Raw genomic sequence first — 10,915 nt, 5'->3', positions numbered from 1 at the left:
TTAAGAATAATATAGTGCCCTTCTGCATCTCTAACTATAGTCTGTAGTTTAAAATCCAATTTATCTGATATGAGAATTGCTACCCCAGCTTTCTTTTGAGGTCCATTTGCGTGAAAGATGGTACTCCATCCCCTTACTCTCAGTCTGAATGCATCTTTGGGTTCGAAATGAGTCTCTTGTAGACAGCAAATGGATGGGTCCTTTCTTTTTATCCAATCTGCAACCCTTGTCAAGAGGCAGGCCCTCCTCCCCATTTTAACATTTTTTAATGATAGAAAAGGAAAAGGTTTTTTTAGAATTTAGCCATTTCAGCACAGGATCTGTTACACAGAAAGGAAAACTATACATATGCATTCAAATTAGTATATTTCATTTTGTAAAATGATTGGTTCTCGTTATGTATCCGTCATTACAATATTTATTGGTGGATGATAGACAGCTACGTGATTGAAGTCACAGGTCTTGAAAAATGTACAAAGCAACCAAGCAAGCAAACAAACCTAAATGCACGGTGTTCTGCTGATGAACATTTTCATGACCAATAACAGTGCTGTGTTTTTAATTCTGCACAAAACTGACTGTGCCATTTAGGACATATAGAGCTTCCACCTAAAGTGGTTCCCAAACTGTGTGATCTCTTTAGTAAAATCCAAGTACATGGGAGTCATACAGTTTAGTCTCTACCTGGATGAAAATATCACCTGGCAAGAAGTGGAGGTCAGGGAAATAACTGGCAGACAATGATAACCCTGGATGCTTCTAAGATAGACTGACTACCCTACTCAGTGCAGTAGGAGGTCAGTGGCTTTAAAGGGTCTAAAGACTGGAGCAGACTGAGTTTTCTTGTCTCCAGAAGCCTGCCCTGTGTTGACACCTGTTCCTGGAATCATCAGGCAAATCTGACTCTTCAGAGTTGGCTCTTCCAATGACTTTCCATGTGGGCATTGATCTGCCAGGCCCAGCTGCCCTCCACCTGATGGAATAGGTCTGTTTCCTGTTTGCAGTCCCTATGAGAATTGTTTCTCCCCCTGAGAATTGTTTCTCCCCCCAGAGAAAGACTCTGAGATCATGCGATCTGGGAAAACTCCACAGAGGCTTTTGAATCAAGGTTTTCACCATATCACTAATTTAATTTTTTTTTATCCTGTCCCCTATTCACTTCCAAAACCTATCTGAGACCTCTAATGTCTGCAAAAATCTTATTTTACACAAGGAAAAAAACGTAAAAATTCTGCAAACTCAAATACCCTTGATTCACTCTTCATTGCGTCTTACTCTGAAAGCAGAGCTGTAAAACATGCGTTCAAGTCCTTCTTAGAAAAATGTTAGGATTTTCTGATGTGGGGGCAGGTTTGCTCACTGCGATGCCCAGCTCTCAGGAAGCCCAGAGCATCCAAACTGTTCAAATGAGGTTCAACATTTAAAAATAAGTAAACAATTAAAGCTCGACCCACTATCTGCTTCGCCCCCTTCTTTCTTTTCCCCCACTCTCTTTTCTTTACTTCACCACCTTTCACAGACAGATCATGATTTGAGAAAATAAATAATTGCAGCCTTGATCTGATCTGAAGAAATGACAGCTGATCTTGAAATCACAGTGAATTTCTGACGGCTGTGTCCTAGTCTGTGGAGGAGACCTCTTTTCTTCTGACAACAGACAAGAGTAGGCAGGTATAGTTTGACCCGTGGGGGAGACGGGGGCGTTAAATCAAGTGAAAATATTGAACACATAGGCAATAATAGGCAAATCCATTCTCCTCACATTGGCCCAACAGCGACAACATTCCTATCACAGCTTCATCTTGAATCAGGCCCGTGCGGCTGTAATAGGGCCTGTGCATCTGTTTAACATCAGCAGAAAACAAACAGAAGTGCTGCCGCCTCTTTCAGTTTCCAACAGATAAAGACAGTTAATCCAGAAATGGCAGTCTCGTAAGTGCTTTCTTGTGGGGGGGAAACCCTGAAGGAGTCTCTTTCTCCAGGAGCAGCTGGAAGGAGACTTTGAAGTAGGAACCCCGCGCCACCCCCACCCGCTCACCCATGTCCGTTTATTTTGGACATGCTACAGTAAATCCTCCTGGAGACATGTGCTGCTCGTGTTTCATGGTGGAGCAAACACAGCTTCCGTTTGTTTGGTGATCTTCCTCCTGACCGCTGACCCTTGCGTTTGCACTGCCCTTTAAAAGAAAGGGGCTCTGTAGGGTGATTTGTTTGTGTTTACCGGTGTGTGGCAAGCCTTGTTGCTGACCAGAAACCCACGCTGTTTGTATAGTAGGGCTTCCTCTGAGTAAACCTGACCGCAGGCCGTGGAGTGTGTAGGTCTGAATCTCCAGGACCACGGAAGGGCCCACTAAAGAGGCCTCCTGTGTCGGCGAGCCTGCCCGGGACAGTCCTGGGAAAGGGCTGTTATTTACACAGCTTCCCAGACTTGTTGCCAGAATGCCTGGAATGTCAGAAAGAATATCTTTATCTGTACCGTGTTGGGTTATATACTAAGAAGTGGTTAGGACGGCTAAGGCTGTTCTCCCCCAGTCTCTGCTCCGGGGCCATCGCTGAGCTTTCTGAGCCGGCAGGGTTAAGATTCCCAGACGCTGCTTCCGTGGCGAACTCAGTGGCTTTAATCTCCTGGGAGGCTCAGGTGAGTCGCTTGTCTTCCAGGACACACCTGCCTACCTGTGGGCCAGGAAAGGCCATCTGCCGGGTGATGCGAGCTCCCCGATGCCTAGCAGCTCCTGCTTAGACCAGCCCTTTGTGCTCCGGCTCACCTGAGGTTCAAGTCTGATTAAAAAATAAGGAACCAGGGGAAATAACATTTGTAATGGCTAATAGCTGTAAATATATGAATAGGCTGTCTCACGCCTATGCTTACGGTTCGGTACGGAGAGGAGTGAAATGATAACACTAAATAAAAACAGCAGGTAGGTAGCAGAGGGAAAAACTGAAGACGCTATTGTTTTGCTGTGAATTTCAGAATCAGGAAACCGCTCATATACATATTGAATAGCATCGAATTCCATTCTCTAGGCTGGTCTAGAGAAAGTCCAAGGTCTGAAAAACATGCGGGGATCTACCTTTAAGTTTCTTGTTCGGTCCAGGTAAGCCCTCATTATGTGGATGGTATGTTAATCCCATACCCTCAAGTCAGGTATAGCTAGCCAAGAGTGGGAGGAAAATAGCCTGAATTAAGCCGCATCCGTATGGAGACCCTTTCATTGCTCTCTCTGTATGTATGTGCCGTATGTCTAAGAACGCAGTGGGAAATACCATGCAGTTTTCATGGTGCTTCAGAGATAGCTATCGCCAAAGCTCTACCTGAATCTAAATAAGCAAACATTCTAATTTCCTATTTTTTTTTCCAGCTCAAACACAGTGGTTATTCCCGAGGGCACTGAGAGGAGGGCAGTTATATCTGCGTTGTGCCTGTGGCTCCGTTGCCGAGCACACCGTCTTGCTGTTGACACAAGAGCCAGTTTTGCCTGGCAGCACAGACATCAAAGCCCCCTCATGCAAAAGCAGCCCCAAGTTTGGGAGAGGCCTTTCATAATTTCCAACCATTTCATTATGGTATTAAGGTGCATTAATTGCCCCATAGCCATGTGGATATAGTGTGGGTTATATTCATTAACTTAAGTTGACAACTTCCTTTTTGCTAAAGCTAGTTAGGAAAAAGCACTTCAAATGGGTTCCTAATGATCTCATAAACACTGTATTTCTTCTGATTACTAAGTAGCTTCCTTTCCTTTCTTCTCTTTTTAATTCTCAGCTTCCAGTTCCTCTTCATTATGGTTATGAACAGCTGAACTTAGGCTCTGAAGTGCTATTTTCCCAGTGTTCTCAGAAACATGAAGACTTCAGTGATTATGGACAGAAGGATGAATTGTCACTGAGCTGGAGGGAGCCAGAAATGACGTGGGCTCCAACTAAAATTGAAGCATTTCTTTTTGAACCAATTGCAGGCTCCTTTCTTAGTAAACATGTTGATGGTGCTATGTCCCCAAAGAAGTGGTGAAACAAAATTACTGAAAACTTCAAGTTTTTCATTAGACAAACATCTTTCGTAAACCGGAAAGAAACTCAGTCATTATATCTGCATTAATAAAGGCATGTATTTGGAAGCCAATAAATTTGGTGTTTTAAATCACTGAATGCTAAATTGACAACATTGATAATCTGATCAAGTGGGTAGAAAGCTACTGTTAAAGACTCTCTCTCTCTTTTTAAGATTATTTTATTTGAGAGAGAGAGAGAGAGCACAAGTGGGAGGCCCAGAGGGAGAGGGACAGAATCTCAAGCAGACTCTGTGCTAAGCACAGAGACCCATCCGGGGCTCCACCGATCTCACGACCACGAAATGAGAAACTGAGCCAAAACCAAGAGTCGGTTGCTTAATTCACTGTGCCACCCAGGAGCCCCTAAAGACTCTCTTGATGACGTGGGGTGGGCGTACGGTTTGATTAAAATGGCAGACGAGTCTGTGGCCACATGATAACACGGCCTCCTCGTACTGTCATAGCTAAACAACCACCAAATGCTAAGAGAACTAAAGACCACAAAAAACCAAGTACTGCAGATGCCCTCACAATTCAGGAAGAGAGAGATGACCTTGATTAGAGGTCTGCTCACTGAATTAAATTAGCAGGACAGTAAGAGTTAGAACACATGGCCACTTTAAGACCCTTATTTTTTTGTTTTTCTTTGCAAATACAACTAAGAATGCTATTAGTGTAAAGACGATGGCATCCATTTTATTAAAAGTGTTTCCCATGTATCTTTGTAAGAGATTATTTTTCTAAAACGACACGCTTTCTGCCAACTTTCTATGATATTTACACGGGATCTACTGAGGATTAAGTGTTTTCCAGGAACTTAGCATTTCCTGTTGGAGTTTTAGACAATTCCTTCCAACAGCTGTGGACAGAAACCCAGCTACTGCTGCCATGAATGACCTCCAGTGTTTAGGACCTAAAGAGCAAACACACACTTACTCCACCAAGAAACACAGTTCTGGACAGAGTATGAGCTTTGCCATGTTTTACCTTCTCAAAACAATTTACTGGAAATTAATTTGGGAGTCACCCAACCATTAGCTGTTCTAGAAAATATAAGTATAATCCAACCAGCATTTCACACACACACACAGACACACACACACACACACACACACACACACACACACACACACACACAAGACTTTTGGATGCTAATAAAAGAAAGGAGGGATAAGTTTAAATTTAAAATCATATACTTCATTTTTTTCCCTCCTGAATGTTTGTTTTACCTTTCAGGTCACTGGTTCCCATAAATTCCCTGTATCTTAGCAGTATAGAGGATATTTTTAAACATAGCTCTTATGCTGGAGTGTACATTAAATATTTGTTCAGCTGATTAAAACAGTTCTACATTTATTTAATGTTTGAAGAGTAAACAGTTTATTGAAAACTGAAATGTCTTTTTATACATACACGTACACTCACACAGACACACCTCTCAGAAGAGGGGCTTCTGTTATGAGATTTCTCAACTTACGCTACTGAGTATAAACAGCCCTGGGATAAGACCCATTTTCAGACCCAGTTATCTCCAGGGAGGGCTGGGGCTTCTGGTGGGGGCTGGTCCAGGCCCTGGGTGGACAGTCATATTGCGTGGGCAGGAGCAACAGTAATGGAGTAGTGAGTGGCTTAAAACCAAAAAAAAGAGTGTTGTGCTGACAGAAACATTTATCTTAGGGAAAAAAAAAATATACGGTCTCAGTTATTAAAGACAGTGCGGACACACCTCAGTAGTAGCGTTCTCTGCCCTTTACCCTGGTTTGTTAAAACAGAAGATATTTTGACCTCAGATAAACTAGGAAAGGTTGAGATGACTCTGAAGAATGACAAACAAATGGAAGATAAACCTTGTAGCAGTGCCTTTGTTTTCTCATCTGTGGAGCCTGAGTGAACCAGAAAGGAAACAGTCACACTGTTTATGTTAGCTTCTTCAATCACCTGTCACTAGAGATTGTATATGTTACCCTATTAATTCTCACCATATCTCTGGTTAGGAAGGTACGTGTATATGCTCGGTACACTGTTATCAGGCATGGTGCTATGCAGTGCACTGTTAGAGATGTCTGGTTGCTCTTACCATGTATAAACGCCAACTTTGAGGGTTGGAAGGTAATGTTTTAAAATTACTTAATATTACCAACTATACTGAGCAAAATTTAATCTTCTATGGTTACTCGGAGTATTTTAATATCACGTAACAGTTCAGACTCTGTATTCTGAACAGTATTATTGTACCATTGGTTTGAAAATTTATGATTAAATGAGGCTTTCCCTTTAGAAATAGGCAAACATCTATATCAGGATAATCATCAATTTATTACATGATAGCACATTCTTAAAAATGTCATTGAGCTAGAAGCCCATTAATAGAGAAATGGTTAAAGCATAAGGTAAAAATACAGTGGAATATTATGCAGTGCTTAAAAGGGATGAAGTGGACTGGCGCGTACCGACAGGCACGTTTGAGACACATTTTTGGTGGAAAAAAGCAGCAAGATTGTGTCCAGGAAATGCTACTTTTGCTAAAAAGAAGACAAATATCCATATGCTTACATGAACCCAGAGGCATGGAAATTTCTGGAAAGATAAACAAGAAACTGTTAACCATGGTTACATATATAGAGTGAACATGTGGCAGGATGGGACCTTAACTCTTCGCTTTATGCCATCTGAGCTGTCGGACTCATAATTTACAACTCATAAAATATACAAAATAGAACTCATCAAATTATTTTTTAAGTAATTAAATTTATGCTTTTATAAATTTAAAAAAGGGTTCAAAAATAACGTTAATCAGTAAGAATTTACTTTGCATTCTGAAGTAAGAACTTCTCTTTAAAAACATGTTAATTTTCAGGGTGTCTGGCTGGCTCAGTTGTCTAAGCGTCGACTCTTGGTTTTGGCTCAGGTCATGATCTCATGGGTGGGGAGACTGAGCCCCACGTAGGGGTGGTTCCATTCTCAGCGGGGAGTTTGCCTGAAGATTCTCTCCCTCTGCCCCTTGCTCCACTCGCACACACACTATCTCTACCCCTGTCTCTCTCTAAAATAAATAAATCTTTTAAAATAAATAAGTAAATACAAAACAAGTTAGTTCAAGAAGGCCATTTGTATTTGAGTCCAAAGTGACATTATACAGGTGAGCAACATGTACATTTAGATTATCAGGGCAGATAGTCTGTAGGAACTCTAAATACAGATTTCTGTTTCTTTCTAGTTCTCTTTAAATTTTTATGCAAAGATGTTTACAGTTTGGCTTTCTTCTTCTCACTATAAATGAAAAAAGTAACTGTTTATTGAGCAGCCTGGACTCAGTGGGGATAAAAACTTGAAACACTTTAATTTTTCCAACCACTGCTTAACCATGTTCTGTCCAAATGGCCCTGAACATCTGTTAACGACATTTGGGAAATATTGGTGACTTTCCAAGCCCTTTCATCTAAGTCCAGCTTACAATTGTCCTCGTATATTTCATGTTCATCTTATTTCCACCCCTAACCTTAGTGCTGCCTCTGGCACTAAACACCCTCATTTGAATTTGAACCTGCCCTTCCCTTATTGAGTCCAGATTCCTATGACGATGAAGTATAGGAAGGACGTGGGGCAAGAAATGGCAACCATCTCTTGACTTAACCATCCATGGGTATGGTCCTTTCTCTGCGGGTTCTTATTGCTTCTCTGGGCAACACTGTGTGGCTATGAGAGGCCTCAGTGTGCAGTCATGCAAGTATAGAGGGTGTGTGTTTGTGTGAGTTTTCATAGGGCCCTTTGAGCTCCGCCTCCCTGATGTGGTGGGGATCCAACTCCACCTCCCTGTCCATGTCTTCCTCCATCTTCCACCCACCAACAAGCGCTTGTTGTTGATAGTACACCCTGCAGCTGCTTGCTTCCAGTATTCCATTGCCTCGCTGGCAGGCTTTTTGCCTAGCAAGATGGCCCCAGTCCAGATACCTTGCTCAGTGCTCACTAAACTCACAAGAAATCCAGGCCTCCTTGCCAAGCCCAATAGTGGAAAGTCAGGCTGTTCCCCTACGTCCACTTCTCTTCATCCTGTGACCACTCAATTCAGTCCTCTCTAGTTCAAAGAAATGAAGAGCTGAGCAGCAAGTCCACTACCTGAGGCATGTCCAAAGGGAGAATGACATGTGGGGGTCCGAAAGGAGAATGACATGCGGGGTCTCATTCTTGCAGGCACTCCCATTTGTTACAAGTGTTTCTCTTGAAGGACCTCTCATTTGGCTTTAAGGAAGTACAACAACAAAAAAAGTAACACAAAAACATTGTATGGCAACAAAGCTGTTACTACCACTCAGATTTTCAGAACTTTCTCTCTGTTCCTTCCCCCAGCCTTCTGCTTCTATTGCATATAGGACAATAAAAGCTGAGATGAAGGATGGGTAGCACCCAGTATTTTTAAGCTGACTTTTAATGAGCCCTGGTAAGTGGGTGGCCCACTTGTTGATGGCTCTCTTTAAAATGTGGGGTTGTTAGTGCTCTTGCTCGTCTTTAGCTTTGGACTACAGATGTCAAGTCCAGGGTAACTGAAAGGATATGAAACATGCTTTTGCATTCATCTATAGCAAGATACTTCCTCAGGATAAAGCGGTGGTCAAGATTTAAATGTCTGAACATGAATGGGGCACCTGGGTGGCTCAGTCAGTTAAGCATCTGACTCTTGATTTCAGCTCAGGTCGTGATCTCAGGGTTGTGAGACTGAGCCCCAGGCTAGGCTTTGTGCTGGGCATAGACCCTGCTTAAGATTCTCTCTTTCCTTCTCCTTCTGCCTCTCCCCACCTTTCTCTCCTCCTCTCTTAAAAAAAAAAAAAGAAAAAACAAAGTCTGAACATGACTGGCATAACCATCTCATGGTGATAGGAAGAGCTATGCCTTTGATGTACAGCATTGCTCACGACCATGAAAACGTGTGAATCGAAACCTAAGAGACAGAGGAATTTTTCATAGCTCTCTGTTCAATGGAACACTACTGTCGTGCTGGCCTCTGGGCATGTTGCAAGAGTTGGAGATGAGTGGGAGGAGTAAAGTGAAGCTATTTTTGTCCTTGGGGTGTTTGATATCAAGACACCCATCCTCCACACAGTGTGCTGTTCTACAGAGCAAAGCAATAAATGCCAAGGAAATGCAGACTCTGGGGGCAATATGAATCCACAGGTGTAGATGACGAGGACTTTAACTGAGGAAGTGTGGCTGGGGTATGGAAAGGCTACCAAAGAGAGGCATTAGATTAGTGGTTTTCAAATGTGTCTGGCAGAACATAAACCTTCACAGAGATGACTTGGGTATCACTTCAAAATGGCAAGGAGGGCAAGGAAGACCTCGGGAAGCATAGATGAGAGCCATTCCTGTTTGAACACAACAGCTCTGCTTTGGCCAGTTTTACATAATCAATTTCCATCTAAAATTCCATTTTCTGAGAGGATTTGCAGGTTTAAAAACGTGAAAACGACTGGGTTATGAAATAGATAGGCATGAGATACATGGCAAAGGGCATATGTACAGATGGATTAGTTGGACGCTAAGCAGAGCTACCATATTTGGGAATAATGAGATGATGGAAAGAGGGTGGGTGTCAGGAATAAATTGAGAAAAAGTTGAATGAATAACTTGGAGGGTTTTGGTTTCAAAACTTATACTATTGAAAGGCTTTGAACAAAAACTGTGAAAAGTAATGTTAAGGAAGATTATTCTAGCTATACGTGATGAATATGCGTCTCTGTGTGTGTGTGTTTGTGTGTGCCCAGGTCCAGGTGGTGACTCAGTCTGAAATCTTCCCATTAAAGTAGATGTTGGTGGGAAAATTCAGGAAATAAAACCAGTAGTTCTAACTTCTACTCTGTTCACCTTTCTCTTGAGTTTAGTCCATTACCAGATGAGCCCTTTTGGAAGCTGCCTTGCTCCTGGATAATGTCCTTTAAAATACGGTATCTCACCTGTCAGAACTTCTCAAGTATGTCTGAGGTAAGGGTTCATTCCCTCTTCTGGAGCAGCAGTCCTTCTTCCCCCACCCTGCCCCTTAGAAAGAGCACTACCTCCTTAAAACAGGAAATTTTTTCAGACTCTAACCAAAATGAGCTGCTTAAAGTACTCTCAGTGCTGCCGAATGTTCAGCAAAGCCTTGACAGTGCTTAGGAGAAACCTCGCTGAATCCCTCAAGTAATGAGTTGAAAACCACAGGATGCTGCAAGCTTCACCACGGGGAGCCTTCTGACACTTTTTAGCAGATGGCAATGTATACACTGTTTTATGTACAATGCTTCTCTAAATTAAAGATGATTTTTCAAAAACAATTCTCTTAGAGAGAGATAGAGCGAAGAAAAAAACTCACACATACTCAGCTCTAGACGGCCTCATATTTACATAAGCCATGAGGAAATTAAAAGTCATGGTACTACGGTGTGTTTCTTACAAGTCCTATGAATGTTAAATACTAAGAAAAATTCAGTTTTCACATTCCACTGAGATGAGAATTCTCTGAGGCCTAGAAATCTCTAAAAGTAGAATTTTAACACCATCTTACATCATAAAAACTATGAAATGGCCATCACCTAATTTTATCTGTAAATAAAACAGCTCACATATGTGCTTATTATCTTTTTTAAATTACATACACTTTTTGTTCAAGCTCAGAATTTGAAATAATGAGAAAATTGTGTCTAGGAATTTAGCTACAGCAATTAATCCAAAGGTTCAAAACAGAGCCTCGTGTGTGGGTATCCAAGAGCTGACTGACAACGAATTCTTACAATGGCCAATTCCATCAACAACCAACACAAAATATTGGCAATTAAAATTGTTCCACTGAGTCAACTAGATTGATTTGCAATTTGTTTTTCACAGATCAGTACAGT

The 10,915-nt window shown here is 41.9% G+C and overlaps 1 long non-coding RNA gene across 1 annotated transcript; it reads left to right on the top strand.

The window, feature by feature from the left end:
* Nucleotides 1–2,512: 2,512 nt before the first annotated feature.
* LOC148107184 (uncharacterized) lies at nt 2,513–4,424 on the top strand. Its single transcript, XR_015722950.1, has 3 exons — nt 2,513–2,638; nt 2,972–3,095; nt 3,764–4,424. It is a non-coding gene; the product is annotated as an uncharacterized LOC148107184 (long non-coding RNA).
* Nucleotides 4,425–10,915: the final 6,491 nt, after the last annotated feature.

Source organism: Ursus americanus, chromosome 34 (assembly GCF_024610735.1).
Source record: "Ursus americanus isolate L20-20 chromosome 34, mUrsAme1.1.p, whole genome shotgun sequence".
Taxonomy (NCBI): domain Eukaryota; kingdom Metazoa; phylum Chordata; class Mammalia; order Carnivora; family Ursidae; genus Ursus; species Ursus americanus.
Note: the sequence above shows the minus strand (reverse complement) of the source record. Positions and strands in the feature narration are given on the sequence as shown.